Here is an 18,231-nt window from a genome sequence, read left to right on the forward strand (position 1 = left end):
GATAATTACAGCTTTGTAATATAACTTGAAGTCCAGAATTATGATGCCTCTGCTTTTCTTTTTCAAGATTGCTTTGACTGTTTGGAGTCTTTTGTGGTTCCACACAAATTTTAGGATTATTTATTACAGTTCTATGAGAAATGCTTTTGGCATTTTGGTAGGGATTGCATTAAATCTGTAGATTGCTTTGGGTAGTATGGACATTTTAACAATATTGGGTTTCTCAATTCTTAAGCATGGACTATGTTTCCGTATGTTTGTGCTCTCCTTAATTTCTTTCATCAGTGTTTTATAATTTTCAGAGTGCAGGTCTTTCACTTACATCTCTGGTTAAGTTTATTCCTAGGTATTTGTGTGTGTGTTTGTGTGTGTGATAGTAAGTGAGATTGTTTTCTTAAGTTCTCTTTCTGCATCATTAGTAGTGCATAGAAATGCAATGGATTACTATATATTGATTTTTGAATCTTGTAACCTTGCTGAATTCATTTATCAGTTCTAGAATTTTTTTAGTGGAGTCTTTGAGATTTCTATGTATTAGTATCATGTCATCTGCAAATAGTGAAAGTTGTACTTCTTCCTTATAATTTGGATGCCTTTTGTTTCTTTTTGTTGTTTGATACCTGTGGCTATGGCTTCTAGAACTGTGAAATAAAAGTGGTAAGAGTGGATATCCTTGTCTTATTCCTGATCTTAGGGGAAAAGCTCTTAGCTTTTCACCCTTGGATATGATGTTATCTGTGTTTGTCATTTATGGCCTTTAGTTTGTTGAGATATGTTCCCTCTAACCCAAATGTATTGAGGGTTTTTATCATGAATGGATGTTGTACTTCACAAATGCTTTTTCTCCATCTATTGAAATGATCGTATAATTTTTATTCTTTCTCATATTGATGTTATGTGTCACACTGATTGATTTGTGAATATTGAACCAGACTTGCATCCCTGGAATAAATCCCTCTTGTTCATGTTGAATGATTTTTTAAAAATATATATTGGATTTTGTTTGCTAATATTTAGTTGAGGATTTTTGCATCATCAGAGGCCTGTGGTTCTCCTTTTTTGGTTCTATCTTTATCTAGTTTTGATATCAGTGTAAACCTGGCCTCATAGAAGGAATTTGAAAGTGTTCCTTTCTCTCTCTCTCTCTCTCTCTCTCTCTCTCTCTTTTTCTAGAATAGTTTGAGAAGAATAGGCATTAACTCCTCTTTAAATGTTTGGTAGAATTCCCTGTGAGGCTCTTTGGTCCTGGACTTTTCATTTGTTGGGAGTTTTTTGGTAATTGATTTAGTTTCATTGATGGTAATCAGTCTGTTTAAATTTTCTGTTTCTTGCTGATTCAGTTTGGGAGGTTATATGTTTCTAGGTAATTTATTAATTTCTTCTCAGTTGTCCAGTTTGTGGCATATCATTTTTCATAATATTCTCTTATAATTTTTGTATTTTTGTGGTGTTGGTTGCTGTTTCTACTCTTCCTTTCTTGACTTTGTTCATTTAAGTCATTTTTTTTCTTCTTTAGATGAGTCTAAGGATTTACCCATTCTGTTGATCTTTTTGAAGAACCATCTGCTGGGTTCGTTGATGTGTTTTTTTTTTGTGTTTCTTTTTGTGTTTTTTTGTTTGTTTGTTTCTATTTCATTTATTTCTCCTCTTACCTTGTTCCCTTCAATCTACTGATTTTGAATTTTGTCTGTTCTTTTTCTAACTTTTTTAGGTGAAAGCTAGAAAGCTTGTTTGAGATTTTTCCTACTTATGGAAATAGGCCTTTACTGCTTTAAACTTCCCTCTTAGAACAGCTTTTGCTACCTTCCAGAGAATTTAAACCACTGTTTTTTTCATTTTTCATTGTTTCCATGTATTTTTTTAAATTTCCTCTTTGATTTCTTGGTTGACCCATTCATTGTTTAGTAGTATGTTATTAAACCTCCATGTATTTGTATTCTTTCTAGATTTTTTTTCTTGAGGTTGTTTTCCAGTTTTATAATATTGTAGACCAAAAAAATACATAATATGACTTCAAATTTTTGAATTTGTTGAGACTTATTTTGTGGCCCCAAATGGTATCCTGGAGAATGTCTGATGTGTACTCAAAATGAAAGTGTATTCTGCTGTTTTAGAATGGGATGTTTTAAATATATTTGTTAGATTCATGTGGTCCAATATATCAAAGCCAGTGTTTCATTGTGGATTTTCTGTTTAAATGATCTATGCATTGATGTAATTGGGGTGTTAAAGTCCCCTACTATGATTGTATTAGTATCAATTACTTTCTTTATGTTTGTTATTAGCTGCTTTATATATTTGGGTACTCTTATGTTGGGTAGCATAATATTTATAATTGTTATAACTTCCTATTGTGGTTTTTTCCCTGTATGATTATATACTGTCCCTTCTTTGATTATATTTGACAGGTTATATACTGTCTTTCTTGTCCCTTGTTATAGTCTTTGTTTTAAAGTCTATTTTGTCTGATTTATTGCTACCACAGCTTTCTTTGCATTTCCATTTGCATGATAAATGCTTTTCCATCCCTTCATTTTCAATCTGCATGTGTCTTTAGGTCTGAAATGAATGAGTCTCTTGTAGAAAGCATATAGATAGGTCTTGCTTTTTTATCCATTCTGTTACCCTACATCTTTTGATTGGAACATTTATTACACTTGCCTTCAAGGTAATTATTAGTAGCTATGTACCTATTTTCATTTTCTTACTTGTTTTATGATTGTTTTTGTAATTCTCTGTACTTTCTCTTTTCTTCTGTCATGGTTTGCTGGCTTTCTTTAGTCATATATTTGGATTCCTTTCTCTCTCTCTTTTTTTTTTTTTTTGCATGTGTATTACTGATTTTTGATTTGTAGTTACAATTTAGATTATATTTACCGTGCATAGAACAGTCTCTATGAGGTTGATGGTTGCTTAAGTTTGAACCCATTCTTTACTCCTTTCCCCACCATGTTTTAGGTATATGGTGTTATAGTACACATCCTTCTATTTCATGAATCTCTTAACTGATTTTTATAGATGTACTTAATTATACTGCTTTTGTGCTTCCTACTTTTATTATTACTGCTTATGATCTTTGTTTTCCACTCAAAAAGGCCGATTTAGTATTTCTTGTAGGGCTGGTTTAGTGGCCATGAATTCTTTGAACTTCTTTTTGTCTGGGAAACTTTTTATCTCTCCTTCTATTCTGAATAATAGCCTTGCTGGATAAAGCGTCCTTGGTTGCAGGGTTTTTTGTTTTTGTTTTTTTTTTTTTTTTTCCAGCACTTTGAATAGATCATGCCACTCCCTTCTGACCTGGAAAAGGCCAATTTCTGCTGAAATTTAGCTGATAGCCTTATGGGATTTCCCTTATATGTAGCTATTTACTCTTGTTAAAATCTCTGACATTAATTTTTGCCCTTTTAATTACAATGTGACTTGGTGTGGATCTCCTTGGGTCGCTTTTGTTGTGAGCTCTCTATGCCTTTTGAATCTGGATAACTGTTTCCTTACCCATATTCAGGAAGTTCTCAGCTATTATTTTCTCAAAAAAAATTTCTGCCCTCTTTTTCCCTTTTCTCCTTCTGGTATCCTTATTAACACAAATGTTATTATGCTTGATGGTATCTCTGAGTTCCCTAAGTCTATTCTCATTTTGTATTATATTTTTTCTCTTACCTGTTCAGCTTGATTGCTTTCCATTACTCTGTTCTCCAGGTCGCTGATCTGTTCTTCTGCTTTCTCTAGTGTACTATTTATTCCATCTAGTATAGTTTTAATTTCAGTTGAGTTTTTCATCTCTGGTTGGTCCTTTTTTATGTTTTCTATCTCATTGTTGAGAGTCTACTGAGGTCTTCCAATCTTTTCTCAAGTACAGGGAGTATCTTTATGACCATTTCTTTAAGTTTTCAATCAGGCATATTACTTAGTTTCTTTTTTTTTATTTATTTTATTTTATTTTATTTTATTTTTTTATTTTATTTTATTTTATTTTATTTTTTTAAAGATTTTGTTTATTTATTCATGAGAGACACAGAGAGAAGCAGAGACACAGGCAGAGGGAGAAGCAGGCTCCATGCACCGAGAGCCCGATGTGGGATTTGAATCCGGGTCTCCAGGATCGCGCCCTGGGCCAAAGGCAGGCGCTAAACCGCTGCGCCACCCAGGGATCCCATTACTTAGTTTCATTTCATTTAGCTCTCTTACTGTGATTCTGTCCTGTTCTTTCATTTGGGACATAGTCCTCTGTTTCTTCATTTTGTCAAACTTTCTGTGTCTGTTTCTCTGTGTTAGGAAAGTCAGCTATGTCCTCTGCTCTTGAAAATAGTGGCATTATGAAGAAAAGGTCCTGTAGTGACCTGCAGTACAAAGTCCCCTGAATCTGGTGCTTCAGGGTGTCTCCTATGTGTGTTGCATTCATCCTACAGTTGTAGCTGAGTGCATTTGCCTTCAGTCCAGTAGTCTGCAGTGGCTTTCTTTGCCTGCTTTGGGGGCAGGGTTTGATACCTGTGTTGTTCATGGGCTGCCTTGGACTTGAGGTAGGTCAGGGCAGGCATTTGCCAGACATGCAGTAGCACTAACATGCAGCACAGTTTTCCTGTGTTGTCCACTGAGAAGCTTTCATTGGTTGGTAGGGTCAGACCTGATGTCTGCCCCAGTCCATTGCTGGGGCCACAGTCATATTGGTGTATGTGGTTATCTTCCCCCTCTTGGGGCAGGAGTCACTTTGGAGTGGTGCTGGCCACTGTTGGGGCTGCTTGTGCTCAGCTGGGCTGGCGGCACTTCTTTGGAGGGCCTCAGGTCAAGTGCATTATTGGAGGGGGCCTGCCTGTAGACGAACTCCAGGGCAGAGTTAACTGGACTGTTAGCTAGTTAGTTGGAGAATGTTGGAACTGAGCTGGTTCTGGCATGTACCTGTGTGTCTAAGATGGGGGTTGGGGGAGGGAAATAGCAACTGCCAGATCCTTCATTTCCGGAGAAGTCTCCTAAAGATCCCTACCCCTCTAGCACATGCTGTGAGATTTGTAAATAAATCTCCTTCCTGTATAGCCCAGGCATTGTTCAAACTGCTACTTCTGTGCTGTATCTCACTGGGGCTGTGTATTGTGCTGTTTAAGGGCAGGGACTCAGTTTCCTGTCATCCTCCTGGCTGTCCCAGAGCTAAGCCCACTGATTTTTTTAAAGCTCCAGGTGTTAAACCCTGACAATTGTAAGAAATCGCAAAATTTAGCCCCTCTGTTTTTCAAAGTCTAATGTTATGGGAATTTATCTTCTTATGGATTCCCCAGGCCCGGGTTGCTGGGTGTAAGGGTCTGTTTCTCACCATCCTCTACGCCCACAGCTTCTCTGCCTCCTGTGGGTCCATTTAGCTCTGGACCACATCTCTGCCCTTTTTTGTTGTTGCTTCTTCTCTACATTTAGCTGTGGATCATCAGTTCTGCCTGTCTCTGGGTTATTTACACTGTTGTAGGTGTTATCTAGTTTTCTTGTGGGTGAGATGAGGTTAGGATCTTCCTTCTCTTCCTTTTCCCCCAGAAGTTTGGGGTAGCTAATTATTCTAACACCACTGGTTGAATAATCTTTCATGTCCTCTTTCATTAGCATTTTTCAGTTAAAAATATTGATGTTATCTTTGAGATTCCTCTTTTCCTTACCCCTTCATCCAGTTAATCACAAAGCCCTGTAGAATTTAAGCATTGACTTGAAAAGGTAATGAAGTTCTTTTTCACAATGTCTCCTCTCTCTGCTCCCAAAAGAGCTTTCGTATACTTCCTTGAATGAGTTATGATCAAGGGCAAACACAGACAGGTTGAGCTCGATTGTTTAGGAAATAGAACTTTCAAAAGGGATAGAGTTTAATGTGCACCGGGCATAGTATTTCATCTCTGTCTTCTGTCTAAGCAGCGAGAGTGGTAAATTGATCCTATATCTTATTTTGATGGGGGGGCTAAGCTGGACTTCTATTCTCTTATGTGTCATGGAATGGGCATTAGGGCAAATATATTCTCTCTTGCTTCATCATTCTGTGCTTTGGCACTCTGGATATTGCTTTCAAGTGGTACACTTGTATATTCTTACTTTCAGGGTTGCAGTTAGTGTTCAGGAGGCCATTTAGGTTAGGGTAGTGCTCCAAGCATCATCTTGTATGAACAATGTGATGGATTGCCTGTGTCCTCCTTTAGAAATCAAAGAGTAATTACTCCATTTCCTGGGAGTATTGCTGGCAGATAGCCCTCAGCTATTAGTCCCCTTGGGTCATTGCTTCAGTCTTGCTCAATATCATGCCTACTTCCTGGGATAGCCCATTCCCAGTGGATAATCATTATAGGGTTATAATGACTTGGCTGTCTCCACTCAACTCAGGACGGCTTTGAGAGGTCACCACATCTTTAACATTCTCCATATGATTGGTTGTCTTAACCTGAGAATGAATCACAGTCAAGTTCTTCATCTGCCCAACACTCCTTCTTTCCCTTTCTCTTCCTTTCCTTTATTGTTGCTTCCCCTAGTTTTAATCCTGAGAGGATTCCCTGACAAATCTCTTTAATGTGATCTCTGTCTCAGGGGCTGCTTCTTCGGAATCCTAACCTGTGTAGTAGAGTTTTGTTTTGGGAACATTATGACATGACCACGAATTATAATAAAGTGATATATCGCTTGTACTGATTATTTGCCTGGACATGTATCTCCTTTGGGTACCTCTATGGAAGTACTGATATAGAGTAGAACTAGTATATAATCGGCCCTGAGCTCACATGCTATCTTCTAAAATCATAGTTCTGTTTTCTATTATTTATTTTTAATATTTTTAAAATTACAAAGGTAATTTTGGTATATTATGGAAACTTAAAAATTAGACAAAAGAGTAAAATGAAATGAAAATATAATATGCCACAACTCATAGATGACCCCGTTAACACTTGAAGTTATACTCTTCTAGATCTTCTCTGTGTATCTATGTAAATATATGTGTATTATTTATTATAAAGATGACATTTGTATCTGCTTTTTTATGGGCCGCCCTTTCCAGATAATGATCCCCACTGTTAACATGTTTTCTTAGAATACCCAGTCTGTATGCACATTTCCCCTGTTGCCAACATGGCCTTTAGTATTGGTTTGATTAAATCAGGGCCGTAACTTATATCTGGCTATTTCATCTGTAAATATTTTTAAATCAACTTTGGTAAGATTCTCCGTCTCCTCATCCAATTATAGTCCTGATTTATCTGTCTTAAAACTGCATAACACATCATTATTGTCCTACTAATATTAAGTTTTAGTATCTTTACTGTAATTATTACCTCCCTCACCCCTCAGTCCTAGCTTGTGAATTGCTCTCTAGCCCCTCCATTATGTAATCTCACTATCAGTGCTTGCCTCTCTAATGGGGGCAATAGCAGTGGCTTCAGAAGTGAAAATCGTATCTAGTAGTTTCCTTTTCCAAACGGTTTCCATTTTGCAGGCACAATGATTTTATTAGCACAGTTGTGATGATGACATTTGATGGATTATACTGTAATCTTTATAATCCAAGTTCTGTGCAATATTGTATAGAACTAATGTTCTAATCCTTCCATATTTCTAGCATCTCTTCACTCCCTTCTCAAAACTTTTCCAGTTCCATAGATATTTCTATACTCTCTCTTGCTTTTGGGCCTTTACAGATGCTTCCTTTCTTTCTTGCTGATCTTTGCCTGAATAATAGCTCTAGTCTCAGCTAGAATGTTAATACCATTGTAAGACTTTCTCTTTACTCCCTAGGCCTGTTTGGGTGTGCCCACAGTGCTCTGCATTGAGTCTTCTTTCTATGTCATCTTCTTCTTCTTTACCTCATTGTATTTGCTTAATTATTATTATTTTTTATTTTTTTATTTTTTTTTAATTTTTATTTATTTATGATAGTCACAGAGAGAGAGAGGTGCAGAGACACAGGCAGAGGGAGAAGCAGGCTCCATGCACTGGGAGCCCGATGTGGGATTCGATCCCAGGTCTCCAGGATCTCACCCTGGGCCAAAGGCAGGCGCCAAACCGCTGCGCCACCCAGGGATCCCTGTATTTGCTTAATTAATCTTTTGTCTTTACTTTTTTAAGAGTATTGGAAATATATCTGTGTACACTTCATTGTTTCCCCAGTGTCTATGATAGTTCCAAGGCACAGTATATGCTCACTAAACACTTGTTATATAAATGAATGGATAAGTTATAGTTTTATTGATCTTTCTTTGGGCTTGATTTATTCTTGTTTTTCTCTTTTCTTGAAGTATAAGGTAAGTTGCTTATTTGCCATCTTTCTTTATTCTTAATGTAGGCATTTATGACCATGAACTTGAGAAGGAGAAAATATTTGCAAGCCATATAGTTGATGAGAGGTTAATATCCAAAATGTAAGGAATTAAAATAACCCAAGAGCCAAAAAAACAGAAAACAAACAACAACAACAAAAACCCAACAAAAAAACCAAAAAATTGATTATACAATGGGTAGCAGACCTGAGTATCTAAATAGATATTTTCCTGTCTGAATGCATGTGGTAAATAGGTACATGAAAAGGTATATTCAACATCACTAAGCATCAGGGAAATATAAATTAAAACTATAATGAGAAACCATCTCAAGTCTGTTAGAATCCTGTTATCAAAAGTGAAACAAACCGAAGACAGATACTATATGGTATCCCTTTTATGCGGAATAAATATATATATATATATATAAATATATATATATATATTTATTTATTTATTTAAAGCTGACCATACAGAAACAGAGAATAGAATGGTGGTTACCAGAGGCTGAGTGATGGGAGGTGTAGGCCAAATAGTACAAACTCAGTTTTAGGATGAATGAGTTATGAGGATCTAATGTATAGCTTGGTGATTGTAGTTAATACAATATTGTATACTTGATATTTGCTAAAAGTATATTTTAAGCATTCTCAACCACCCCCTCCCAATAACTATGTGAGGTGATAGTTATGTTAATTAACTTGATCTTGGTAATTATTTCACAATGTAGATGTATATTAAATCATAATTTGTATAATTTAAAACTATATAGTTTTATCAACTATTCCTCAGTAAAATTGGAAAAAATAAAACACATATTGCTAGGACACATCCCCCCCATTTGTTTTAACTTTAAAATTAATTTTCACCTTTATGATTACATTTAAAAACTTCTATCTTTAATGTTTCTGGCACATACTTAGGTGTATTATGACAACAGTAGTCTATTATTTCTCTACACTATTTAGCCCTGTGGCCCAGTGCAACTTATTTATTCTAAACTTTTCAATAATTATGAAGATAATAATGATAATAGTAATTTAAATTTTTTTCTAAAATTTTATATTTTCATCAATCTTAGTACCATGGAGTGTGCCCCATCAAGCCATAAAGCTGAATTTTAATATTCTTGGTAATTGTTTGAATCTGTATTCAAATAACAAGAGAAGTAGGAAATATTTTAACTCTCCTAAATTTATTTCATATAAAATTTTATAGAAAATTTTTTGACAAAGTCGTGGAGTAGAATTTTCACTTCTCTGTATGCACATCTTTATACTTTTTGAGGAAAATCAGAAAAGTCTCCTGCCAGAAAGACAGAAAGGAAGAGAGAAAGCAGGAAGAATAAGCATTTATAAATTCAAATTTGAATCTTCAAGAAAGAGGCTTCACCATCTTGTTAATTTTGATTCAAATACCTGGGAAGATTCTGATAAGACATCATCCACATGCAATGATTATTTTTCTCCATGAATTTTTAAAGAGGCTACACTATATAGTGATGGTCCAGAGGCTATGTACCAGTGTCTCCTTCCTTTGTAGGGTTATTACCACTGTCAGATGAACTGATCAGATTGTTCCAATTTTAAACATTTACCTTCAGGGAAAAAGAAACCTGCAGATAACTGAATTTGTGGCTTTGCTCTGGAATGTATATATTAATAAGTAAAGAATCTCTGAACTATAGACAAAATGCATTTAACCAGTTATTTTGAGGGCTGCTCTATAAAGCTTTGTCACTTTGATGAAGTCTGTTTTTCATTTTTCTCTACAGAATCATAAAGTAGTTGGTATAATTATTCTCATCCTCAGCTTTCTTACAGAAACTCAATTCTGCTTTGTGCACTATCCTTGCTGGTATTTCAGTTTTAAGTCAGAATTAATAAACAATTCGCCACCTTCCCTGAAACATTAGAATTGAATGACTGAAATAATTGAAGGAGCAATGAAGAAGTTAGGATAGTCATTAGCCTAGAAAGAGAAGGAACTGATCATTAAAAAATTATAGTCATAGGAGACCGTTCTTGGAAAGATGATTAAAAGCCAGCCACTCATCTGCTAGTTTGTTCCTTTATCTCAATCCCATGAAATGATTGCCCAATCTCTGTTCTTCCATGGCAGAGAACTTGCCATTCGTTGTGAAATAATTCATAAAATTTTTAAGGCTCTGAGTTTTATAAGCTTTTTCATCTTGAGCTGAAATGAAATTCTTCTGTATATGGTTCTTGAACACTTGCCAAATTTCTGACCCACAGGCTCTACTGATAATCTACTCTGGCCCTGTAAGATATTATGGCATAATGGAAGAGACAGATGAATATGTACCAATACTGTCTATCTTATGTGAAAAATGAGAGAGTCCTGGAGAATGCTATAAGGGATTTCTCTTCATTCGAGACCTCTTCTTCACTCTTTCTCATACGCTAGAGGATGACATCATTTTTCTGCCTACACGTTGGACAAATGTTTTTCTTTTTCTTTTTTTAAAGATTTTATTTATTTATTTATTTATTAGAGAAAGCGAGCATGCACATGAGCAGGAGTAGGGACAGAGTAAGAAGGAGATGCTGACTCCCCACTGAGCAGAGAGCCCAGTGAGGGGTCTCAATCCCAGGATCTGAGCCTAAGGCAGATGCTTGAATGACTGAGCCACCCAGGCACCTTGGACAAGTATTTTTCAATAGGCTTTTACAGTTGCACTTGTGGCTTGAGATTTACCCTCATCTTTGAGATTTTAGGGAATCAATAAATAGTACCCATCACCCCTAGTGAATTCAGAACCAGATGAGAGTCAGCCAGGTACGTCAGCTTTATTGCTAACAACACTAACTTCCAGGATTGAGGGAATATATCGTTTTAAATGTGTAGCTAACGGCCTTGTTGTGTCTTATTACAGACTACCTAAAGTGGAAGTTTGGGTCTATGATTACTGTATCACAGTAGCCCAGCACACAGGATGGGAAGCAAAGACTGCATATCTAACCGCGTAAAACTAAGAAATGGGGTTAGTCCACAATTGAGAAATGTCAGAAGGAAGAGTGAGGAAAAGGTTGGGCAAGAGCTTAGATATTAGTTATTCCATTAAAATAGAAAAGATGAGATTCTTTCTGTTCCCCGATGTCAAAGGGGTTTGGTACTGGGCATTTATTTTAATAGAAATTTCATTATTCTCGTGGATATGTGTCAACAGTTCTTTTATTTTTACAACTTTGAAAGTTACTTATGATCACTTGTGAAAAGGAAACTTTTTATCCACTAACGCTGTAATAAGAGTATGTGATGAGTACAAGATAAATGTGTCAAGAAGATTCAACCACTGTCTGTTGATTGTCATCTGGGTGCCAGACACCATGCATATTGCTTTCACATTTAATTTAACTATCATAGTTTAGAGATGTAGGTATGATTTAGCAACTATTTCAGAAAAAAATAACCATTTTTTTCCCTAAGTTTGCACAAATATTAAAACCAGGATTTGAACAGATAATATTGGGCATATTTTCCCATATTCACTGCTCCCTTTTCCTTTCCTGTTTATAAAAGGTCTAACAATTAGTATCCTGCTGTCTCTAAGGACTGAAATAATTATTCCTGTTTGTATTTGGGGGCAGATTTTAACTATTGATGAACAAAAGGCCAATTACTGCCAAGACAACTCTTTGTCCTTTCAACTGCTGTAGTTTTAATGCTCTAAAATGTGTAAAGCAAGGTCACCCATTCACTTGACTTAGGGATGACTTTCAGGGTAAATGATAATTCTGTATTTTTAAAGAGTGCATGCAGATTTAGAGGCTTCCAAAAAATTCCTCGCAAAAGTGCTTTAGAATGAATCTTAACGTGTTGTATACATATATTTTGGGTTCTTTCTGGAATGTATCTAAAATGAAGTTCTCATATAGCGCTTTATACTTCAAATGAAAAGATGCTGTAGATACTTTACGATTTCAATCCAGTGCAACCCCCTAAAACACTTAGCTGCCTTTAAAGAAAATCAGCCTTTCTGTTAGGGTTTGGCAGTTAAGCTGTAGTCTGCTGAGGCGGCAGTATTAACATCCTGCATCCTGCTCGGCAGCAGGCATTAAGCTTTGGCTGTGACCATGCAATCCCATTTTAAACTCTTGCCTCTAGATGTGTCAGCTATGACTTGGCAGCTGGCTGGAACAAACACTTAAATCTTTAGATCTGTGGATTTAATTAAAGTACTCTATAATAAAATGAAACCCTGGATTCCATGGTTTGTAAATATTCATTCAAAGATAAATAACATGCAAACATCTAAAATGATGGTATGTTTCCTTTGCTGTTCTGAATTGGAGATTGGAGTGCTTTTATATTGTAAAAACCTCACAGAAATTTTTATGGTATTTAATACTCGAAGTCTGTGCTCTTAAGTGGCCTCCAGCTTTCTTCAGTAAGGTCATTTGGTAGAGAACAAATGTACAGCTCAGAAGAACTAGTTCACAGCTCGGTCTCCCTCCTGGACCCAGAGTTATAGCTCAGTCCTTTGCTGCTTGCTGGCTGGCTCAGCTTTGACATCTCACACTCTTCCAGTCTCTTAGAAATCACTCTCATGAGAATGGAATAAAAATTTACTGTTTCGCAGTTTAAGGAACCAGGTGTTCTGTGACCTCATGCTTTTAAGAACTTGCTTTTGTAAAGGTGCTATAGGCTTAGTATGAGTTTGCAAAAGGCCTTCTTGGGACATTCTAGAAAAATTTGTTGGAAAATGTTCCTCTGTAGTGTCAGTTTTTTTGGGAAAATGACTATTCTTGCTTAATTTTGGAACTATGGAGTATCAAATTGGGGACAGATGCAAGAGATCATCCATCTATTTTTGAGGAAGCAGGAAAAAGAAGAGAATCAACTTGGCGCATCATGACAAAACTGCTTTCAGGACCCAACCCTCCAGTCCCTAGTTCAGTTCCTCACCAACTCATAGCTCAGTGCATTCAGAAAGTGCGACTATTGTTTAGAAAATGACTTTGTTGTTCATTTCAGCTGATTGGGGACAGTAAGTTCCATGTCCTTGTGGCTCATCATGATTTTAGTGTTTTTTTACAGAATTTATACCAATGAAGGTAATTTTCGAGTGTTTACATTTCAGCGTATAGGTAAGGCACACTGCAGAAGAAAAGCCTGGGCTTTAGTAGTAATACCTAGATAATAGCAAAGTGGTTAAGAATATGTACTGTAGAGCCAGATTTCCAAGGTTTGAAACCTTAGTTTGCCACTTTTCGAGCTTGGGCCCGGGGCACATCACAGCTTTATGGTGCTCTGTTTCCTCTGTGCTAAATAGAAAAAGTAATAGTAGCCACCTCATAGGATAGTTTAGATAGTAAAATAGTGTGTGTTAAGTGTTCCTATTATTAATTGAACAAACCTAGATAATATATTACTTAATATCACTGATATCCAGTTATTTGACTTATACACCATTGATATCTTAAAGTTTTTATTAACATTTAAGTTATATATATAATATAAATCTTTGTATATAATACACACAGCCTGGTAAAATGGTGGACAAAAACCAAGTAAATTGATAATTGAATAAATTGATAATCAATAAACTATAGTTCACTTTCAATAAAGGGATATATATATATATATATATATATATATATATATATATATTTCTTTTTACTTTTGAAGGTAATGAATTTACATGGGTCAAGAATCATAGCTCCAAAGCTACACAGTAGAAAGTCTAATACCTTAACTTCTTCCTAAAAAATCATGGTTAATGATTTTTATCGGTTACAAAGGTGTCTTTCTCAGATTGTTTTATGCAAATATAAATACATAGTTTTATTTTATTTTACTCACATATATAGCATATTACACGAACTGTTCTGTACTTCTACTTGTATTTGTTTTCAAAATAAAGCACAGAATTATTGAGTGTTAACACTATTATAGGCACTGTGTAAAACTTTGGTACACATACTCAAATTTCTTACAGTAATACCATCATCGTTACTGTTTCATAAATAGCAGAATTGCAGTGTTGAATGTTTTAGCTTAGGAATATGAAGGCTCTTTCCCAAAGCCCCAGATATGCTATTGATGGAGGCAGACTTTGAACCCACTAGTCCAAATCCAGGGTCTGAGGGTAACAGCTCTGCTACAGTGCCTCTCTCCTGACCTTTATGAGGTCTCCTCATTCTAAGGCAACTACTGACCAGAAACATGTGGAACTCAAGACAAAAGAAAAAGAGAAAGCTCTCCAGCCTTGCTTGATTCCTTAAACATTGACATTTGAGGGGATGTTATTGTGTTTCATTGCTTTCATGCTAAAATCCCTTGGAAGTCAGTAGAGCTCTTATTACCATTCATTATTTGAAAAGTCACTGAAGAATGTCCTGGTGGGAAAAAAAAAAAAAGAAAAAAAAGAATGGCCTGGTGGCCTATTGATAACCAATGTATTTCTAGATTTTAGGCCTGCCCATAGTAGTCAGAGGTACATGGTGTCATTTTTATTAAAGAGCTGCAAGGATCCAGAAACATACACACTCTGTTACAGAAAATGGCTGTGAGTCATAAAGACAGACTTTAATTACATTTACCCTAACTAATGAAGTTAGATTGTCCATCGCTCTTCTGCCTACAGTACAATTTAAGCAACCCCCCTTCCCATGCTGTCTCCTGTCCTGACAGGTGAGTGTGTGTTTGTGTGTGTACATAATATTCTGAATTGCATAGTGGAAACACATTAGACTGAAGTACAGGAAGCAGGTTTTCAGGGTTGGCCCACCTCCAGTGAACTGACACCTATTTTTCTTGCCCATAAAAATGAATGCCATCCCACAGATGGTAAAAGTCCCCAAATTCTGTCCTATAAAACCAGTGATAGATGGTATAGTACAAGAAGGAGAGAAGCCAAAAGCATAGCATTGGTGAGTATGGGTTAATTGGAAGTTTATTGGAAAAATAGCTACTATTTTTTTTTTAATGTATCTGGTATAATTGGTGAAACTAAAAACAGATAATTCTGTTCTGGAATTTTAATTGCTTTTCCTTTGCGTTTTGACTTTTCATGAAATTCAGCAACATAATAAAGAATAACTTAATATTTATTCTTATATATTGTTACATACAAACATAGGAGAAAGTAAAATTCAGCTTGGACTCAAAGTAAAAGTCTACCCAACCGCTCATTGGGCTGGAATAACAGACACAGAGACCATTACCAGATTTAGCAGGATTCAGTATTTCTCCCAAGGATACACTACAGCGAGAAAGTGTCATAATGACCCCTTTCGTTTTTTTTTTTTTTAACTGCTTTTTCACTCATTGAGAAATTTTGTTCTCTAAAATCCTATATAGACAGTCCAGTTTCCTGCTTGAAATCACATCAAGAATTAAATACATCAATACTCTAAGTCACTTAGATGTAGAGAAAAGAAGCTTGATATCCAGTCATAGAACCTCAGCTGTGGAGTTTCTGAACACAACATTTTACATTTATTATAGTTCATTGTTTTCAGGAAAACAGGATTTGGAATCCACTTCGTAGGCCATACATGTTTACATATACCTTGCTTTATGCCTATTAAAATTCTGCTTTATTTAAATTTCTCTAGAACTCCACTTTTCCCCTTAGTCATATAAAACTCTATATTTTCCTTTATTTTATGAAATGCCTCAGATCTCTCTTGGTGTGTAGTCTTTTCATTGCAATTGGTCAATAAGCCAAGTTTGTCCATGGTGCTTATGGACTGGTTGGGCTGGGACAGGTGGTTAAAGATACTTGGAAAAGCCCCATCTTGTATATTAGGGAAAATAGTGATATGACTGGTGGGCCTAAGGGATTCAACTTGTGTGAAAAATATACACAGAATCAATTCATAAAATACGTGGCAGGTTATTCTTTCCTTTTCTACGGATGGGCAGCAAACTGGACTCTAAGCATAGAGGCAGCAGAGAGAAAACAATCATTTTCAAAGCTGTAGTTACAGTCCTTAAGTTAAAAACGAGCAATTGTCTGGGAAGAGTCAAACTCCCTACCACTGGGGCTTGTAAGAAGTGTGTCCTCATAGAAGACTGTGATGAAGCAAACTACAGTCACAACTGTGTCTCTAACTTCACGGAACAGTAAATAATGTAGCCGAATACGCCTTTTGACTGTAGTCACAACGTTAAAGACAAACAACAATTCAGTTTTATAAATTATTTCAAATATGCAGATTTAATTTATAGGTTCTCCATTTAGTTAGATATGCCTTTTTTTTTTTTAATGAAATGTTAACTCACAAAGGACAGAGGTCTTTTGTTTCAATTGATGTGGCTTGAATCAATTTCATTATTTTCGTTCCCTCCCATTCTTTGCTTGTTTTTCCTAGGGTCCGGACTTCATATTGCTTTAATAGAATTAGTCTCTCTGTGTGCTATGTTTGTATTTCTATGGTTTGTGAATTCTGATTAAATTATTTAGTTGCTATTATGGAGTACTACATCTAAATTAATTTAGGGTTAACATGTGAACAGTATACCTATACCATATTCACTTGAGACCAAGGGATATTCAGAAGTTGTGATGTTTTCCTAATAAATAGTAATTATTCTCCAGATACTCAAAATACCCAGCTTTCCCAAAACCCTTCTTTGTCCCTGGAATGGCAAATAGGGTTTATGAATTGAATACGGGAGCTGTGACTTGAGAAAGCAGAGAACACTGTTCTTAGGGCTGCTAAATTTCAAATCATCCTCAATCTCCCCGGCTAAAGATCTTCTGTCTGAGTTTCAAAGGGCACAGTTTATCCAGATTATACTTTTTCACACAAATTAAAAATGTTTAGGAGCTCTAGGAAAAGGTCTTTCCTAAATTGTCTTTACCTCACATAGTGATAAGTGCTTATATTACTTGGTATCGATTAAATGTTTGTTTAAATAGCTAAAGAGAAAAAGGGAGAGAGAGAGATTATGTCTGGTGGTGTTAGAGCCTCTAAATTATTTACCATGAAAATAAATGCAGTAATTTTAGGAAAACTGTCACTAGAGTTTATTTCTGGGACACACAGATGCGCACGCACCTGCACCCACACACTAGGGATGTTTATCTACTTCTTATATAAGCTCTAAGGAATCTGTGGAAATTCATTACATTGTAAAGATATAAAAGTATTCTTTCCTAATGTGTTTGCAGTGTTGGTAAAAGCAATGCTGATAGTAAAACAGTGAGTGTTCTATTGACATTTTAAACAGGGTAAACCTTGGCATAGAGCTATTTATCATAATAAGCTTTTTTACAGGAAATTCTCTTTTTTATAGTATTTTTTTTTCATTTTATCATAAATGGTTTTCAAGGAATCGTTCAAGGCATCTTGGATGTGTTGATTTTCAAAGCATAAATTAAGATAATTACACTTAAAATGCTCAAATTTTAATAATTTAAAATATTTATTTAGACTGACAGTTTTCTAATATATTCTTGTCTCTATATGAAATATGCAATTTCAGATATAATGAAATAATACTTTGAACTCCGTCCATGGGGAAAAATGAGCAAATTAAAGATTTGGGTTGTATTTAGGTGATAAACCTCTGCTTCAGTGAAATACAATGCTCTTTGAAAACAAAATCTATAGACTTTTACAGCTTAGAAAAGCAAATCTTACCATAAGTAGCTGTGTCTTGTAAATGGCTCTTTCAGTTCGTTTTAAATGACAAAATAAACTACGCTAAGATTTATCTTTAAATTTTATATTTTTTTTTAACCTAGTGGAATCACAGCAAAATAGCTCTTAATCTACTCAACCTAGTGGACTTCCGGGATTATACGAGTTTCCTTATTTTCTTTGCTTATAGGGGAAAATCAATCATAACATTTCATTAACAGATTAACTGTTGACCAGTCATAATGCATGAACCCTGTGCTATGCCACCCAGATGTCCTCTCCAGAAAGCCACCTTTCTGGCTCAATTTTCATCCAATAATGAATTAATGGGGGGTGGTGGTGTAAGG

Source organism: Canis lupus, chromosome 36 (genome assembly GCF_003254725.2).
Source record: "Canis lupus dingo isolate Sandy chromosome 36, ASM325472v2, whole genome shotgun sequence".
In the NCBI taxonomy this organism is placed as follows: domain Eukaryota; kingdom Metazoa; phylum Chordata; class Mammalia; order Carnivora; family Canidae; genus Canis; species Canis lupus.